General features: G+C 42.3%; 1 long non-coding RNA gene across 1 annotated transcript; it reads left to right on the forward strand.

Annotated features, from left to right (window-relative positions):
- The first annotated feature begins 1,923 nt into the window (after positions 1-1,923).
- Positions 1,924-14,615, forward strand: LOC131830289 (uncharacterized). The gene is made up of 3 exons (XR_009353100.1): positions 1,924-2,027; positions 2,474-2,604; positions 14,310-14,615. It is a non-coding gene; the product is annotated as an uncharacterized LOC131830289 (long non-coding RNA).
- Positions 14,616-18,867: the final 4,252 nt, after the last annotated feature.

Raw genomic sequence — 18,867 nt, forward strand, 5'->3', positions numbered from 1 at the left:
TCCTAGGAATGGTGAGTTCTATTCACCATCTCCAGGATGCTCTCTCCATAGGTTAAGCCCTCCAGGCCACCACTCTGTTCTTGTCAGTTGTCATGATAATTACAACCACCTGGCTTCTGGTGCTTAAAAACCACCACCTGGCCTTAATTGTTTTGGAGGAGCCCAACATCGCCAGGTCCTTCAGTGAGCCAAGTTCTGTGACAGACTCTCCTATTGTCAGCCCCAGAAGAGAGCCACCACTGAACCACTTAGCGATGCTAGTCATGTCCTTCTCACCATGACATTTTCAGTGGCCTTGGTAAATGGTGTGTCTTCTGATGGGCCCTCTGGCCTCACATAATACACCCATTCCTGCAAGCCCACTTCCCTGAGCCTTTTACTTTCTTCCCCTATGCCTGCCATGGCATGACACACAGGCATTCCAGACTTTCAGCATGGGTCATCAATTTCTCCAGGCTTCTAGAAGCAACCCTAAAAGCAAGTTCATATTGCTTCTTGGAGTGTTTCTTGTATCTCAAGAGAGTGACCCAAGTACTCTCCCTTATTCAGACTTCTGTTTTAGACCTCTTGATCAAGCACCTAATCTCATGTTCCTGTGTCTTCGGGGTTATGGTGGCTTCTTCCCTTATTCGACCTAGCCTATCCGTGGCTGGGTGGAGTTATGACTTAACCCTAATGGTAGCCTGCTGTCCAGGAGAGGAAGAGAGAAGTCATCTGCTGTCTTTTGGGGGAAAGCCCTCTGTATCACTTTCCTGCATAAACAATGTGCTAGCTCTTGACTGATCGAGGCAAGTGACCCCTATTGGCTCAGAAGGTTCTGAAGCATCCCAAGTGTTGTGTCATGATCTCAGTTTTCACCAGCTGGGGCCTGACTTTGACATAACAGTCCTGCCTTGATTGAGCAGCACTGAATGGTCTTCGAAGTTCAGTAGCTATTAAATCCTGGGCTTCACTTTCAGCTTTTCTGCTGAAAAGGGGCTCCCTTTTAACTTAGTTTTAGTTGCTAACTGTTCTCAACTTCTCACTATCCTCCTGTCCTGCAGTTTAGTGATAATCACCCAATTCCATGATCTTTATACCAATGAGCCTCAAAGGACATTTCAAATGCTTGAATCAGTGCACTCTCCTCTGCCTACATGCCCTCCCAGCTGACCCAGGATGAAACGTTTAACAAGTAGATTCCCATCTCATGCCAAAGGCTACCTTCAAATCATCTGCCACCAGGAATAGGGGGGCCCTCATAACCAGCTAGGTGTGAACAGTACGGTCCCCAAACCTTGATCTTACCATTGGCTTTCTCAGATCATTCTTGGTACCAACAGTTGTAAGTTCTCTGAGAACTAGATGCCGAAATGGGGTTAGAAATGCAAAATATTTACCTGGGAGTAATACCTATGAAAAGAAAAGGGGCCAGCTCAGGACTGTGTAGAGAAAACCATTGGACCAGGATCAAGGCATGTCAAGACCTCACTAACCCAGCAAGAATTCTGGAGCCAAGACCACCTATTAATACAGTCTGAGGCTGCAGGAAAATGGGAAGACCTTTGTACCAGTGTCTTGCTCAGTGATTGGCAGGGAGTAAGGTAATCAGGGGTTCAGTTAAATTTACATTTCAGATAAGTGAGGAATTTTTTCTTTAGCACATCCCATGCAATATTTGGGGAATACTTATCTTTAAAAATAGTCACTGTTTATCTGAAATACGAATTTAATAGGGTGTTCTGTGCTTTTATTTGGTAACTCTAGCAACCCTTGCTGGGGGTCACCCCTGAGAATATACACTCTCAGCTACCACTGCTCCAGTTGGCCATGGTCTGGAAGCCACCATGAGAATAGTGTGACCTTAGCTTGAAACCTGAGGAGGACCTGGAGGTTCTAAGTGCTAGAGGCTCTCAGCTAACCATACTGCCGGTAGCTGGGCAGCAAGTCCTTTCTCGAAGAGAGAACAGAGCAGAAAATCTGTGCACCTGACACACTTATTTTCAGTTTAACTGTTGCCTCCCGGGCTAGAAGTAACCCCAGTGAAGGTGGGAAAATTGTGTCTCTTGTTTATTGCTGTGTCTCCATGCTTAACACACGGCTTGGCTCATGGTAGATGTTCAATTATTGGTTGCTAAATTGAATTGTACTTAAGACTTCAGTGATCTGGGAGTATTTAGGGAGCACAGAAAGCAGTCCTCTTGTTCCTTCCCAGGATCACATTGTGAGTTGGGCTCGCCCTTTGATGACCTCCCACGCCGTGTGTGTAGTCAGCAGAGGTAATAGGTAGAAGTTCGGCTCTGGGCTGTCGAGTCTGAGTTCGCAGCCCCTGAACCCTATAGCAGAGCTAATTATTTATGGAATTAATTAAATGCTTTCTAAGTAAGTAAAGAAGGTTCTAATTGAGGAATTTCAAGAGAGGCCTCATACATGAAGGCAGGTATTTGGTGTGAATGGGTCATGCTGTGTCTCTCCATGTATACATCCCACACAGGGCCCCAACCCAACAGACCCAGGACAGAATTTAAGTATCGCTCTGGGGCTGACTTGCACCATGACTCTGCTGTCAAATGAGCCAGGAATCCTTGCGCTACCCGATTCCAGCAGGCAGTGTCCAGCCACTGGGTAAGTTCTACAGATCCCACCTCTTTCCTCTCTCACAGTCTTCTCTTACTTTCTATCCTTGCTACTTTTGAATTACTTACTAGCTTTGGTTTTCTCATTCATAAAGTATGACTAATAATAATACCCACCTCCCAGAGGTGTTGTGAGGTTCAACATTTATTAAGCTAAAAGCAAGCATGCAAAGCGAGGACCATGTTCCTGCCTGGAGGTTCAGAGAGGTGAAGTCACTAGCCTTAGGTCACACAGCTTGCCAGTCCTAGAGTAGGATTTTAAACAAAGTCGGTCTGATTTCTGTGCTTTCCCCATGAGAGCCATAAAGACAAATCCCTGGGGTTCCAGGTAGAACTGTGTCCCTGTCTGCCACAGCCTGTTATCACACAGGAGCACAGTGTGACCACAACATGCCTAAGAGTCACTGGGAGGGAGGAGGAAGATACTGGGAAAGGTGTTTGCCAAGAACCATACACACTGATTCTACCAGCACATTGAGATCTTTGCCCTTAAAAGAAACTACAAATGAGGGGTTATTCCTGGGAGTATATTTTTTTAAATACTAGAATTAGTTTACCTGAAAGAAATTCTTCTGTATAAAAAGGAAACAATGTAGCCATGCTCCACATTTAAATACAGAATGACTTGCCCTGCAGTTGTGTTGCCAGTTTTAAAACCCTGAGCCAACTCCCTCCCCATGTCACTATCTGATCCCACTGGCTTGGCTGGCTCAGGAAATGCAAACTAATATTAGCCAGAGCAGAAACATAGCCAGCAGGATTATCTGGTTGCTAAAAAGAAATTACGTGATGCACTCTTAAACAAATGAGGAAAACTTGGGTGATCATCCATCCATTTACATGAGCTCCGTCAGGGTGTTCTTCACGTTCAGGTTCACATGGTCTGTGGGCAAGGAGCACGCCATTCTTCCTTCCCTCACTTCCCTTTGGAGGAGGACAGTCCGCTCCAGCTAATAACTCCATCCTCGGCTTATTCTTGTAACTGACTTTCAGATGAAACCAAGTCAAACCAAACTAAACCCACCCAGAAACAAGATAAAGAAGAAAAAAACAACCAACCCAGAAGTGTTTCCTTTCTTGAACCCTGAAAGCAGCCCTCGGATTATTTTTACACATCTTACCTATTTTAGAACCATTTTGTCTTTGTTGTTGTCTTAATCTCGGTGGCCATGTAGAAAAAAAATAGTGAAAGTGAACACATATACATCCCTCTTACACTACTTTAGCCACCCTGAAACTGTTTCTGGAAACATCTAAGTTGAAGGGTTTGTCATTGTGACTGCTGACAGAGAGACCCTTGAGTTCTTGCAGAAATGAGGAGAGCGACCCCCGCACCCCGGACACACACAGGTGCCAGGCAGGGGCCATGATCTTGATGTCTTTCAATTCATTTGATCCCAACAGCAAACCTATCAGGTAAGGTTTTTCCTTGTGCCTAGGGGGTGTCAGGATGACACTGAGCTTGTTTCCAAGTGGAAAATCAGTACCCCCTCTCCTTGGGGAGCAGGGGCCCCAGGGCCCAGGAAGTTCAGTCGATCCTGGGGCAGCACTGTCCCTCTCTGGCTGCTGCGGGACGTCCCTGACCCTTGTGGATGCAAAAGGCCAGTGCATACCAGTGCTGGTTATATTTACACAGTGGGCTAAAATTAGCTGGCACGCTCTCCTGGCAACCGGCAGGATATAAGTCTCCCATTTTATCTAGCGATGCTAATTCTGGCAAAACCAAAAAGGGTCCTTCTGCTGTTCTCAGTGGATACGCATTCGACAACAATAATATCCTTTTCCTTCCTCTTCCTCTTCTCTACATTTTAGGAAATTTCAAATATAAATCCGGCTGATTTTGGATCAGGACAAATACCTACCAGCCTAGAAACCTAATGGAGGGTTTGGGGGTGGGGGGAAGGCTCCTCCTATATGCAGGAAAGTTTAGGGACTTCTCTGGGATGGAAAAAAGTAAAATAGAGACATATCACTGGCTATTTTCCAACAACATTGGAAGGGCAGTGAACTTAGAAGAGCACCAGTTGGAGCCCTGGCATTTTGAGTGCAAATGGAACATTCGGGGGCAGGGTTGCTGAATGAAGGCCCTGAGCTCCATGGTAAATAGCGCCCAGGGTGGAAGCAGACTGAGGTCCACCCTGGGCAGGACTATGAGGATGGTCACCTCTTTGAAGAGTCTGCCTCTTTCTTGAAGCAGTTAATCTGTGTGGGCCCCCCATGAAAAGGTAGTATGACCAAGTAGTCATGTCTACCGAGGAATAACATCAGGATGTGTGGCGTGTATTTGTGATATGTCCAATGGACCCAGTGGCTGGGAGAGGGAATGGAGGCTGAGGTGTTCAACAGACCTGGGCTCAAGCCCAATGTTGTCTTTGGGCATCCTGTAAAGGTAGCAGGGAGCTGGCTTGAATTTGCTGCTCAACTCTAGACTTGTCCTTAAATTGTACTATGGTCTGGGGGCACCTGTGGCTCAGTCAGTTAAATGTCTGACTCCTGATCTCAGCTGAGGTCTTGATCTCAGGGTCATGAGTTCAAGCCCCACACTGGGCTCCATGTGGGGTATGGAGCCTACTTAAAAAAAAAAAAAATGTGGTCTGAATGTTTGCACCCTCCCCCTGCCCCAGTTCATAGGTTGAAATCCCAATGCCTGATACGATGGTGTTAGGAAGTGGGCCTCTGGGAAGTACTTAGGTCAGAAGGGTAGAGTGTGCCCATCTCCATAGTTTTGAATATTTATAATATGTTTCAAGATTGAATATATTCCTTCCTTTTAATGGGTGATTTTAACTCATAATTATTGATATGACTGATATGTTAGAAATTAGGGCCTTCATATTGTTTTATATTATATGTGGTAGGAAGAAAAATGACTGTATGCTTTCTGTTATCAGAGCTTAAATAGAATCTTACACCATGTGACTATGGGTTTTTTTGTTTTGTTTTGTTTTGTTTTGTTTTGTTTTGCTTTGCTTTACCCAATCTTGTGTTAGTGCCATGCTGCTTTGATTATTTTTTTTTTTATTTTTTAAAGATTTTATTTATTTACTTAACAGACAGAGATCACAAGTAGGCAGAGAGGCATGCAGAGAGAGAGGAGGAAGCAGGCTCCCTGCTGAGCAGAGAGCCCGATGAGGGGCTCGATCCCAGGACCCTGGGATCATGACCTGAGCTGAAGGCAGAGGCTTTAACCCACTGAGCCACCCAGGCGCCCCTGCTTTGATTATTTTAACTTAAGAATATGTCTTGATATTTGATAGTGTAAGTCTTCCAACTTGCTTTATTATTTTTATTTTTTATGAAATATGTGAATTGCATCTTAGTTCAAGTGAAACATATATACATGCATGTGTACACACACACACACATACATAAACAGTGTCTTGAACCTTCTCACAAGATCACTGTGATGGTTCTATGAGTTCATGTAGATCAATAGATTTCCATACCTCACTTCTCTATAAGACCCTTACAGCAATATACTTTCATTTCTCCTTTTCCAGACATTATGGTAGAGCCGTCATACATTTTACACACATGTGTACACACACACACACACACACACACACAAATTGTTATGCTTTTTGTTTAAACAAATCTTCATTATGAATTATTTTACTTAAACAATTATTCATTCTGAAGCTCTCCTTTTTGTACATCCATATTTCCATCTGGTATAATTTTCCCTAAGTTTTCTTGTTATGTGGGTGTGCTGGTGATGAATTCATTCAGCTTTTCTATTTCTGAAAAAGGTTTTATTTTACCTTTGTTTATGACATTTTTTTCTAGGTATAGAATTCTAAATCAAAAGTTTTTTCAATATTTTAAAGACCTCGCTCCCTCATCTTCTCACACACATTGTTTCAGTTGAGAAATCTGATGTCATCCTTTCTTTGTTCCACTGATTTTTCTCTGCACTGGTTCTGAGCAATTTGATTTTGATGATCCTTGGTATATTTTAAAAGAAAATTTCTTGTGATTACACTTTGTTGACCTTCTTGGATTTGTGGATTTATAATTTTCATCAAGTTTGAAATATTTTGGTTATTATTTCTTCAAATTTTTTCTGTCCCTCTCCTCTATTGGAGATTCCAATTATATTTATATTACCTATTTGAATTGGACCACAGTTCTGTTCATTTTTAAGATTCTTTTTTTTTTTGTCTTATACTTCATTTTGAATAGTTTCTTGTTCTTTCTCCAGTTCCTTTAGGTGTAGGGTTAGGTTGTGTACCTGAGACCTTTCTTGTTTCTTGAGAAAGGCTTGTACCGCTATATATTTTCCTCTTAGGACTGCCTTTGTTGTGTCCCACAGATTTTGAACCGTTGTATTTTCATTATCATTTATTTCCATGATTTTTTTCAATTCTTCTTTAATTTCCCGGTTGACCCATTCATTCTTTAGAAGGATGCTGTTTAGTCTCCATGTATTTGGGTTCTTTTCAAACTTCCTTTTGTGGTTGAGTTCTAGCTTTAGAGCATTGTGGTCTGAAAATATGCAGGGAATGAATAGTTTCTATTGTCCTGTCTTCAAATTCACTAATCTTTTCTTTTGCAATGTCTAATCTGCCATTAATCACTTCCAAGGTATTTTCCATCTCTCACATTGCAGTTTTTATCTCTTGAATTTGGAGTCCTTTTTAAAAAATCTTCTATTTCTCTAGTTAACTTTTCGAACATATGGACTATAGTTATAATAGCCATTTTAGTGTCCTTCTCTGCTAATTCTAACACCTGTGTGAGCTCTAGGTTGATTTTAATTGATTGTTTATTCTCATTACGAGTTATATTTTCCCGATTCTTTTTATGCTTGGTAATTTTTTATTGGATACCAGACACTGTAAAATTTACTTTGTTAGGTGATATTTTTGTATTCCTATAAATACTCTTAAGTTTTTTTTGTTTTTTTTTTTTTTGTTTTTTTTTTTTTTGTCCTTCCTAGAATCCAGTTAAGAAATAGTTTGTGCCTCGGATTCAATTGGAAGTACTTTGGTCCTTTTGGCTTGCCTTTAAGACTTATTGGGCAAGACTGGAGCAGTACTCAGGGGCTAATTTTTCCCCACTACAGAAGTAAGAATCTTCTGTGTACTTTGCCCAGCATTTCATGAATCATGAAGTTTCCAGTCTGGCTTGTGGGAACAGGTATTATGCCTATGTGTATGTGATTGTTGAGGTGTTTCTTTTCTCAGCCTCATCTAGTTTTTTTCACATGCACGCACTGATTATTAGCTGAATACTTCGTGGTTTCTTGCTAAAGATTTTCAGAGTGCTCTCTGCATGTTGTTTTCTACCCCCGCTACCAGTCTCCCCAGTATTCTGTCCTGCAAACCCTAGCTGCGCTTGTCTCTCAGATTCTCAGCCCCCTCCTTCAATCCAGGGAGTCTATCGCCCTCTACCTGTGTTTTCCTTGCCCCTAAATTGCAACCTGTGAAGTCTCTGGAAGTTGCCGATCATGGTGCTTATTTTGGCTGTTTCCTGGCTCTCAGGAATCCTTCCTTCATTGCCTGATGTTCAGTGTCCTGAAAACTTACTTCATATATTTTTGTCCTTTGTGTATTTTATGTGGGAGAATAAATCTTATTCTCTCTGTTACTCTGTCTTGGCTGGAGTCAGATGTTCCAGTCTGATGTTAAAATATTTCCAAGACACAGTTATCATGGAGTTTAAGTGGCTATGAATTGTCTCAGGTAAAGGTCAGAAGGAGCCTTTGGCAGCATTCTTTGGGAAGGCAACTAAGGATGGCTCCAAAGCCTTCTTTCAGAAGACTCAATTCCTCTATACAAGCCATTGCTCTGTTGTGCTCATTCTGTGCTGGGCTTGGATGAAAGTGGTGCCTCAGCTGAGCTGCGGCTTTATTTAGAAATGGCAAGTTACTGTAGATTTATAGAGACATTCTACCACCCACCTTGGGAATTTAAAGGGAATGATAAGATCCAAAGACTATCAGCCGACTTCAATCAGCAAAGCTCTAAGCCATCTCTGATGTATTCAACTCTAAGGGTTGGAAATTCATACACTTCTGAGCCAAAATGAGATTCATGTTCAATGTAAATAAGAATTAGTCTGTGATTCTGCAGTTTTGCTTCCTGACCTGGCACCTCCTACAAAAATAGAAATGTCAGCGCCTGGCGGTAGAGCATGCCAACTGATATTGTGACCCAAAGGACCAAGAAGGCTCTGGCTCCACAGCCAGCTGGCGGGCTGCCATCGCCAATGGGAAAATCGTTCCTGTGTGATAAGACAGCAACAAATGCTTTCCCTGTGGCTGTGATTAAAGCAGGCTCTGCATTATGAAAACACTGCTTCGAGCTTCACATAGCAGTCATTTTTGCTAAATATTCATATGCTTATTTATACTCTCCCAGGCCTTGTCTGAAATCAGGGAGCTTAGAATTTCAGGCACCAACAACTTCCCTTTTTGGGAAGAAAAATTAGTGGACACAGGCATAAAGGACTTGAGAAAGGGATGGAGAAAGGGAGAGGTAGATGAGTCTATAGTCAGTCTTGACAAGAACCATGTATTTTCTCCACATGCTTGGTAGAAAAGAGTTGCTCATTGTGTAGGGTGTGTAATGGTGTAAGCTCCAGGCCTAGGGGGCTGTATTTTTCCTGACCCAGCAACTCATAAATGTGTGTCGAATGAATAAATGAATGATAATCTATGAAAATGTGCAAAGTCTTCTAGGGCAAAGACTAAAGGTTGGTTGTCTTTGTAACCAGAGCATCTAAGCAGGGTTCCTGGCACACAGATGGAGCACAAATACATGTTTTTGGATCAGTTAATGAGTGATTAATGGGAAAGAAAGGAAGAAAGAAGGAGAAGAAGGGAGAGAGGGAGAAAAGGAGAGAAGGAGGGGTTTAAGAACAGACAGCTGGGCTGGCCACCCTGCTTCCTGGGTCCTTTGCACCTGGCTGCCAAGAATCGGCTTTATGTGTCTTCTCCAGCTGTTTGTTACACCTGCCTTGGGGCCGTAAAAGCTCAGGCCCTTATGATGAGACTCTCCAGCCCTTTGTAATTTACAGAGCATCTCCATGGTTTCCAGGTGGCACTGACCACTAGGCAATTTCAGTGTCTTACCTTGAGACAGATCCCTTCCCTCCAGGCTGCTCTGATCCTTGTCACTTCGAGTCCTTCTTGTGCCCTGCCCTAGCTGGGGATGGTTCTTATGCCTATGAAAGGGAAGAGGGAGAGAGGAAGAGAGTGGGATGCTGGTGGTCTGCTTCCCTCTGGGTTCTCTGGAGGTCCACCTGACGGTATCATTTGCCTTCCACATTCCTTCCTACATTCCCATGGAGCTCTGTGTCTGCTTATGTCAACAAGAGAGCTGATGGGCTTAAGGCTTCAGGGGCTGACATGCAGTTTCTTTCTTTCTTTTTTTTTTTTTTTTTAGATTTATTTATTAATTTGACGAAGAGATTACAAGCAGGCAGAGAGGCAGGCAGAGAGAGAGGAGGAAGAAGCTCCCCACCACGCAGAGAGCCCAATGACCTCGATCCCAGGACCTTGAGATCATGACCTGAGCTGAAGGCAGAGGCCTCAACCCACTGAGCCACCCAGGCGCCCTGACATGCAGTTTCTAAGGAAGGTCCTGACCAGCCCTATATGTCTGGTGATGTGGATCCCTTGGAGCTCACTTCTTCAAGAGGAGCTTGAAGTAGAGGACACTCTGGGTAACCACCGTTCCCAAGCTGCCCTATTTGTTTGCAACAAGCTCGACACCTGGGGAAAGAGAAGGGTTTTCGTAACCTGGTGGGCACTGAAGGCACAATAACTAAGGAAAAGACTACTGAGCTCTAGAGCCATAGTCCTTTGAGACCATGACAGTATCTCCTGCCCTGCCTCCCCCAGTCTTTCACTCTGTCACTCAGCCTTAGCTAATCCCTGAGCCGAGGCAGGGCCTGCCCTGGGATAAACACAAAATCTGGGGTGACTCTGGGATAATAATTTAAAAATTATGATGTATCAAATGGAATCCACAAACTCATCTGCATTTCTGTATTTTCTTTGAAATAATATTATATCAATCTCAGAGTCCCCATCCTGCCAAGTTAATGGAAAATACATCTTCATTTACACTGAGGTTCCCCCTGGATTGCCATTGGGTGAAGTGTTCTTGGGTCTTCTGGTGCAGAGCATTAGTGTAGCCCTTTTGCTAATTGACTGGTTACTACTAAGACCTGGTCCCTCATGTGAGTCTCTGTTGCCCCAATCATGATAATCCATGATGAGATCCAAAGCCAGCGAACAAGGCTCCAGCCTTCCTGGGGCAGCATGCACTCTTTCTCTCTAATACCTGCTATCTTTGGGGCTCTGTCCAGAAGGGGGCTGAGGCTTCCCACTGTGCACAAATCCCAGAGACCTTAGTCTCCTTCTCTGAAAGACAGCATTCTTTCCCCTTGTTCTCAAGCCCCTCTTCAGTCGCTCTTCATCTCCTGGAAACATCTATTCAATGAGGTTAGGCACTTAAAACCGGTAGAGATTTCAAGCAATTTCTGCTTTCGGTCTTCAGGAAAAAAGGTGCAGATGCTAGAAAATGTGTTTTAGTTAGGGTATGGACTCAAGACACAAATGTGTGATGGTGACTTGAATAGTAGCATGGGGTGAGAAGTCTGGGCAGCTTCTCTCTTCCATGGGCTTATCGCCTCCACATGGTCTTGTAGGGATGTAGGCTCCTTTTATCTTCTCCTTCCAATAGTTCCCAGGATGGTCCTTATCCTCATGGCCAGAACAGGGTGTGCTCCATGTCTATAATCCAACCCACAGAAAAGGGAAAGAGAGAAGCCCAGGACCTATAACTTGTCTTTTAGGTGGTGATCTGGAAGTTCTCCCGTCATTTGTATTACCAATCCACTGACTGACTTAATTCTTAAGACCACCTGTGGTTGCAAAAGAAAAATTATACTCAGGGGAATTCTAGTACCACGAAAAAGAGAATATATATTAGGGATATTAGGGCTGTTTAAAATATTAAAATACTAATCTGCTTAAAAGGGAAAACATAAGGAAAAGAAACCATAAATAAACATTTTAACAAGTTATTAGTGTCATTAACAACATTGTAATTTATATGCCTGTCACTCTGTGAGATTTACATGTATGTAGTATCTCCAATCCTTTCCAGTAATTCTGTAAGGAAATTACAGTCCTTGAGTTATCTGGGGATCTGTGGTGTCTTTTTATTGTGTTTATTTAGAGAAGTAAAATTACTTCTCCATATGATTTGAGATTGGGATTGGCCACAAGAGAAATCTGGGCGAGATTTGAAGACAAACGAGGCTTCAGCCATTTCTACACCAGGCACAGGGGCAGCTCCCTCATGTGGCCTCTGGTCTGCTGTTCCCCTTTTTGGCACGGGGTAGCGTCCCAGCTTCTAGCTCCTCCCCTGACTGCTGGATTTTCTCCTTCAGCCTCTCTGAGGCTTAAGCCAGGTATGTGTGCAGCTCTGTGAGGAAGGGTGCTGGCTTTGCTCATCGGTCACTCATGTTATCAAAGTTGAGGTAGTTTACCCTCATGGCTTCCATTTTGGGTCTTCTGGACTGTCCTTGCTCTCCCCATTTCCTGTCTTCTCTCTCTTATATAAAATTGTCCAGCACATACTACCATTGTATAAAGTCTAAATATTTTAATAGATCCCTTCCCCTATAGCGCTCATGATAGTACTTCTCTGATAAAATCCTAACTGATACACTTTGTTCCCAACAACTAAACCTTCAGTCTGTGCTGTCTCTTATGTCTAGTCATAGCCACACAGGTGGTACTGTGGTCCCCAGATTTCTTTAGGCTTTCTGCCTCCTGGGTCCACTATAAGAACAGTATGGCAAGATCTGTCTCGAGGCAGGCAGGGGTTGAACACCTGGGCATAGCATGGTCATGGACATAGCCTGGGTCAGCTCCCAAAGGGCCCTACTGAGTTTCTGACAGAGGCACAGAGAACTGCAACAGGTCTGAAGATCCTTAATGCAATACTATCATTCTGAAGATAAAACGATATTCCTTACATCATTTTTATAACTGAAAATATCTATATACATATATACTTTGTACTATTATAAATAATGTACATTTCTTTTGGAGGGGAGGGAAGTGGTGCTTTGCTATGTCCATAGTCCCTAATCCCTGGGAATCAGGAATAAGAAAATATTACAGATTTACAGCAGCAAATCAAACAAACAAAAATACAGTGCAAACCTTTTCTATAAACAATGTAGTCAATCAAATATTTACTGAACAGCCACTTCATACCAGGCACTCTGCTAAGCGCTTTAAAGGAGCTCCCTGATGAATAAGACATGACTCCTGCATTTTCACAAAATAGTTAAGAAAACAAAGTGCAACAAGTGAACAGTTAAGTAATAAGAAGGAATTAAGTATTGAGAGTTTGTTTATACAAAGCACAGCAAAGAAATTACATACTAGGATTGCTTCTGAGCAGTGCTCTGTAAGTAATTATCACTGTAAGGGCTGAGTAATGTGAAGAATCCTTCAACTGTTTCCAGTCCGGCTGGATATGTATCTCAGTGAACATCAGCACCTTGGCTATTCATTTCCATGGTAACTGGAAAGTCTAGCAGAGTGATCACACTAATACTTACCGAGGTAATTAGAATAACAATAGAACTTGCTGAGGCTAACTATGTTGTAGGCCCAGGCAACATGCTTAGCTAGTATTATCTCATTTAAATCCCACACCGACCCTATGAGGTAGTGACTATCACTGAGACTCAAGAGACGGTAGATAGTCTCACCTGGTGTAAGTGCTAATGAGTAGGACTTGAACCCAGGTCTGTTTGGCTATGACTCACAGTTCAAAGTCAGGATGGGAAGCTGCCTCATCTCTTGGCACCTCCTTTTGAGAGGAAAGAATGAAGACAGACTTAAGGTGAGTTTTACAGGGGAACAGGTTGGTTGGATAGGGGAAGCAAGTATGTTCTCGGTATGTTTGCCAATAAACTTAAGGGGAGAAGGAAGAGTTTGTGGGTGTGTGTTCACACACATGTTGCTAGAAAGACATATTTTCATCCAAAAACTTCTAACTATGGGGCTGGTATGTGCATCGTAAAGTGGAAAAAAGAAGGAACATGGAAGTTCGTTATTCCTGACCCGTGGTGGGAGAGTGTATATAAGAATACTCTAAATTTTAACAACAAATTTACAAACTTAAGGAATGATCCAGAAAGCTGAAGTTTAGTTTCTAAAATCGAGTGAACTTGGGGGCCTAGGTGGTCCCATCAGTTAAAGCGCCAGACCCGTGACTTTGGCTCAGGTCATGATCTCATGGGTTGTGAGATCAAGCCCTGTGTTGGGCTCTGGGCTCAGCAAAGAGTCTGCTTGAGAGTCTCTCTTCCCCCTCCCCTCAGCCCCTCTCACTCACTCTCTCTCTCAAGTAAGTAAATAAATCTTTTAAAAAGTGAGCGAATTCTTGCATGAGAATCCATTATCCTTCTAGCAGAATGTCTCAGGAACCCCTGGGAGCAGGGGTGTGCTGCAGCTGACTTGTTCAAGCTTGTGAGAACTGACGGTTACATTTGCAGGAACTTCTCAAGCAGGTTGACATCATGTTGGTGTTGGGAGTATTCTATACTATGGAAATCCATAAATGCTATAAATCACCCAGGGAACTGGTTGTTAAGTATTTGCCAGCACACCGCTGTCTAGAAGCAAAAAAAGGTTTTAATCAGCACCATTTCACCTCCTAGGACCCTTGGGAGACCGAATGGGGAAAGCGGGAGTAGAGCTGGTCGAGGGAAGGAGGTCGGAGAAGATAGAAGAGTTGGAGCAAGTGGCGAATTTGATACGGAGAGAGATTCCCGCATCTGGCTGCATGTCAAAAGGACCTGGAGAACTTTTACAACATAGACCTGTAGATCCAGGGAAGGGACCTGGCCCATTTGATAACTGGAGCAGAGTAACACCCCCTTCATTTTGTGACAAAATTATTTTAATAGTAATTATGCAATAATCAGTAGTGACTATATAAGATGTCATGTTATGAATAATATATGTAGGACATATGTTGTACATAATGTAGCTATAATAAATAATGTATGTGAAATAACATTGTCTTGACTCATTTTTATTTTATAAATAGTTAACAATTTGAAAGAAGAAGTTTTAATTTAAAAATATTATTCAAGGGGTGCCTGGATGGCTCAGACCATACAGCATCTCACCCTTGATCTCAGGGTTGTGAGTTCAAGCCCCACATTAGACATGGAGCCTACTAAAAAAAAAAAAAAAATATTCAATACAATAGTTCAGGTATGAAATAAAATTTGCCCATCCCAAAATATATGTTGTACTTCATCATTTATACTCTATTTCACCATAATAATTTGTACACCATATGCACAAATAAAAACTCCAGGTGATTACATAGAATGGCAAATTTGAAGTAACTCAAGTTCTGTTTCTTCATCTTGACTAAGACCATTACCATGGGCTAGTCTGAATTATTTAGAATGCTGGAAAATCTAGTACTATGGATGTGGAAGACACAGATTGAATCCCAAGCAAGCCTCCAACTTCAACCATTAGAAAATTTCTCTGGGGGCACCTGAGTGGCTCAGTCAAACATTTGCCTGAGCTCAGATCATGATCCTGGAATGTTGGGATCCAGCCCCTCATGGTGTTCCCTGCTGAGCAGGGAGTCTGCTTCTTCCTCTCCCTCTGCCCTTCCCCCCACCTCATGGTCTCTCTCTCGTTCTAGCTCTGCTCTCTCAAATAAATAAATGAAATCTTTAAGCCATAGTTTCAGCAATAAATAAATAAATAAATAGATGAAATCTTCTTAAAAATATTAAAATATTTATCTATATCTATATCTATCTATCTATATATATATCTTAAACCAAGTGCTTAGAACTCAGGCCAAAAAAACCTAACCAACCAACCAACCAAATAAACAAACAAACTAGATTTTGGAGAAATATTTGATCACTGACAATGTTTAGAATGGTTAGCACACGGTGATAATAAAAAGCAGACTGACTCTTAGTTGGTTCTATTATCATTCTTTAAATTCTCTAAAAGACATTACTGCCTTTTAGAGACTTATTGCCTGCACCTGGGTGTACACCTCCCACCACCCTGCCCTTGGAGGGGTCAAGGGTGCACTGCCCTTTTGCCATCACTGCTTGGATCCCACCTCAGGGCAAAAGATTCAGAATCTTTTCAGGGGGGAGACCCCAGAAGTCTATATTTGTGAAAAGCTCTTCCATGAGATTCCAGTGATCGACCAGGTCTGGGAGCCACTGATATGGCAACAAGACAGAAATACCTGTGCTTCAACCTCAAAGGAGGGGGCGGGGGCAGTATGGCTGAGGAGCTGTCCCAGTCTCCAAATTCTGGAAACCCAGTGGGGTTGGTTGGCAGATGGACTCTCATTGAGAGCAAGCAGGTTGAAAGAACCTCTAAGGGCAACTATAGGAAGTTCTTCCTTTGTATCATGAAAGATCTTTAGCTCACAGATATTCACAGGTTAAAACAAGAAAACACATCCTTTTATTTAACGATAATTTAGGAGTCTATTTTTTTACTATCTTTCTTTATAACTTGAAAAACTTTTATTGTTTCTTTTCCCTTCTTGTCCTCCCCGACAATCTCAAAAAAGCTTATTATTAAAAATGTCAGATTTTTAAAAAATTTGTTAGATGTTACTCTTCTGCTTGAATACCTTCCATGGGCTTCCCATCTTACTCCCAGTAAAAGCCAAAATCTGTGTATAGCTACCAAGCCTTATACTGTGTCCCCCTTCATCCCGGCACTCTACCTCTTCTAATTATGTCTTCTCATTCCCTCCACTCCAGCTGCATTGGCCTCTTGCTCTTCCCCCACCTCATTAGGCATTCCCACCTCAGGACCTTTGGACTGGCCACTCCTTCTGCCTGGAACAGTCTTCCTTCAAAGGAAACCACATGGCTCCCTCCCTTACCTCCTTCAAGTCTGTGTTCAAGTCTCTCACCTGATATATGAGAGCTTTATTTTCCTCAACTGAGCTAACATCATGTGACATACCATATATTTTAGTGTTTATTTATTCTGTTCCCTCTACTACATTTCTGAAGGCAGGATTTTTGTGTATTATGTTCAGTGCGAATATCCAGGGCCTGGATTCTGCCTTGCACATGGTTAGCACTTAATAAAGGGATATTGAATGAATGACTCAAAATGCACACAATCAAAATTTAATAATAATAATAATATAGACTTATTTAAAAAAATTCCTTGGCCACAATGCTTTTTACTCAGTCAGATTTCCAGAGGTAACCACTTAGAAATTTTTAACCTCTGTTTTCTGTGAGTTTATCCCTAGATCTCTAAATAACATGATTTTCTTTACATTATCTACAGGCACCCTGCTATGGTGGAACTGAATTTGATTCTCTTGCACTTTTCCTTTCCTCATCTTTGTGTTTAACTAGGACAGTGAAGTTACTTTTATTCCTGTTAGCTTATTCTTCATCGATGTATCTATTACAATGTGGTTACTATTGTTATTTTTATTTCTTTTATTGCTAAATCTTTAACTTCATTATATTCTACCAGATTCCCATTCAACTCTCTGATACAGTATCTTTTGTCTCTTGCTGGTATGATGAGGACATTAGCCCCTTATTCTCTTTCTATTCTCCTTCTCCTGGCCTTTCTCCCAGCTGTCCTTGTCTTTGTGGGGCAGCAGTCTTCATCCCCATGGTATGACTAGAATTTCATGTCTCTTCATGGGAATCTTCAAAAGGACCTCTAGGAGGATGTGGCTGCTTTTAACTGACAAGTTACTTCACAGGGTCTCCCTTTTAAATTTGGATGGAGATAGCGGACAGCAGGGATTTTGCCTGGAGAGTAGGGAAGTTAGGCGATGCCTCAGAGATCTTGCAGGGCAGCCTTGGTGGTGGGTGCTCTAGTCTGGGGCTGGCCTCACCTGGACACACCCTGTCACCTGCTTCTAGGCACCACCCAGGGGTGGGTGGGAGGGGCACACCTCTCAGGAGAGGACTGAGGTTAGCCAACTTCCCAGGACCCCTGTGCCAATGCATGTCTTTCTGATGAGAAGCAGACTTTTAGGCCCAAAGGGACGGCCGTATTGGCAAGATTAACATCCTACCTCCCAGTAAACAGACATGAGAAACTAAATTATAATCAAAGGTAGCTTACTGCGCATGGGGTCAAAACAAGGCATTGGATAGAAAGGACAATAGACAATCACAATAGAAGCAGAGAGCCCACTCAACCCCCTCTCAAGGGAGAAAAGGTTCTGCTAACGTGACCACAGCTCTTCAAGGTCTGTCGTCTGTGACATCCTTCATTGCTGCTGCTTCCTTTCTACATCTCCAGCACTGATTAATCCCCTTTCGGCCAGCGGATATTTTAAATTTTTCCATAATTTTCATCACAATCAAGCCTCATTGTTCTGAAAGCCATTCTCCCTAAGGTAGGTTAGCACATGTCTATTAAAATAATTTTCTGAGAGCCATCTTATTTCCCTCCCTCCCAGATTCACAGGGAGTCACATCACTATTGCCTTCAGGTAAGAATATAATGTCTATTTTCTATTGATTGAAGGCATCCTGGAAATTCAGTAACTCATAAATATAACGAACAGAGCATCGTATTTCTGTAGTAAGCACATTTCTGAAATGGATGGAGGCATTTCTGTGACAGCCGGAAGACTGGTTGGATGTCAGACCAAGTTCATGCTGGGCCTGAACATGTTTATAGCTGCTGTGACTTAATGATTTAACACCAGATGCTCTATGAGATCTTAAGGGGAACTGCACAAGGAATACCAGAGTTAATCAACTAGGGTTGGCTTAGGGTTTCTTTGGAGTTGTTTTCCATTGTACAGAACTCCATAATAGGGTAGCTTATGATACAGCAAGATGGAAGGAAGGGATTAGATGAACAAACCTAAAGGGGAAACAAAATTAAATACATTCATTCACTTATGGAGCACTTAATATTTATTGAGCACCTACTATCTGCCAGGACCTGTCCTAAATCTTGTAGATATGATAAATGACAAACAAGGTAGATTGCACTATCTGACCTCATGGAGCCAACAATCCAGGTGACAAGATAAAGTTAAACAATAATCATGCAAGTAATTATTATTTTTTTTTCATGCAAGTAATTATTAAAACTCAGAGAAGTGCTATGAAAGAGAAGAACAGGGGCTTTGGAAATGTAAAACAGGGAGGACTGATCTGATATGGGTTAGGTGGAGTGGGTTGGCGACCACATTCCTAAGGAAGTGGTGTA

Source organism: Mustela lutreola, chromosome 4 (assembly GCF_030435805.1).
Source record: "Mustela lutreola isolate mMusLut2 chromosome 4, mMusLut2.pri, whole genome shotgun sequence".
NCBI lineage: Eukaryota > Metazoa > Chordata > Mammalia > Carnivora > Mustelidae > Mustela > Mustela lutreola.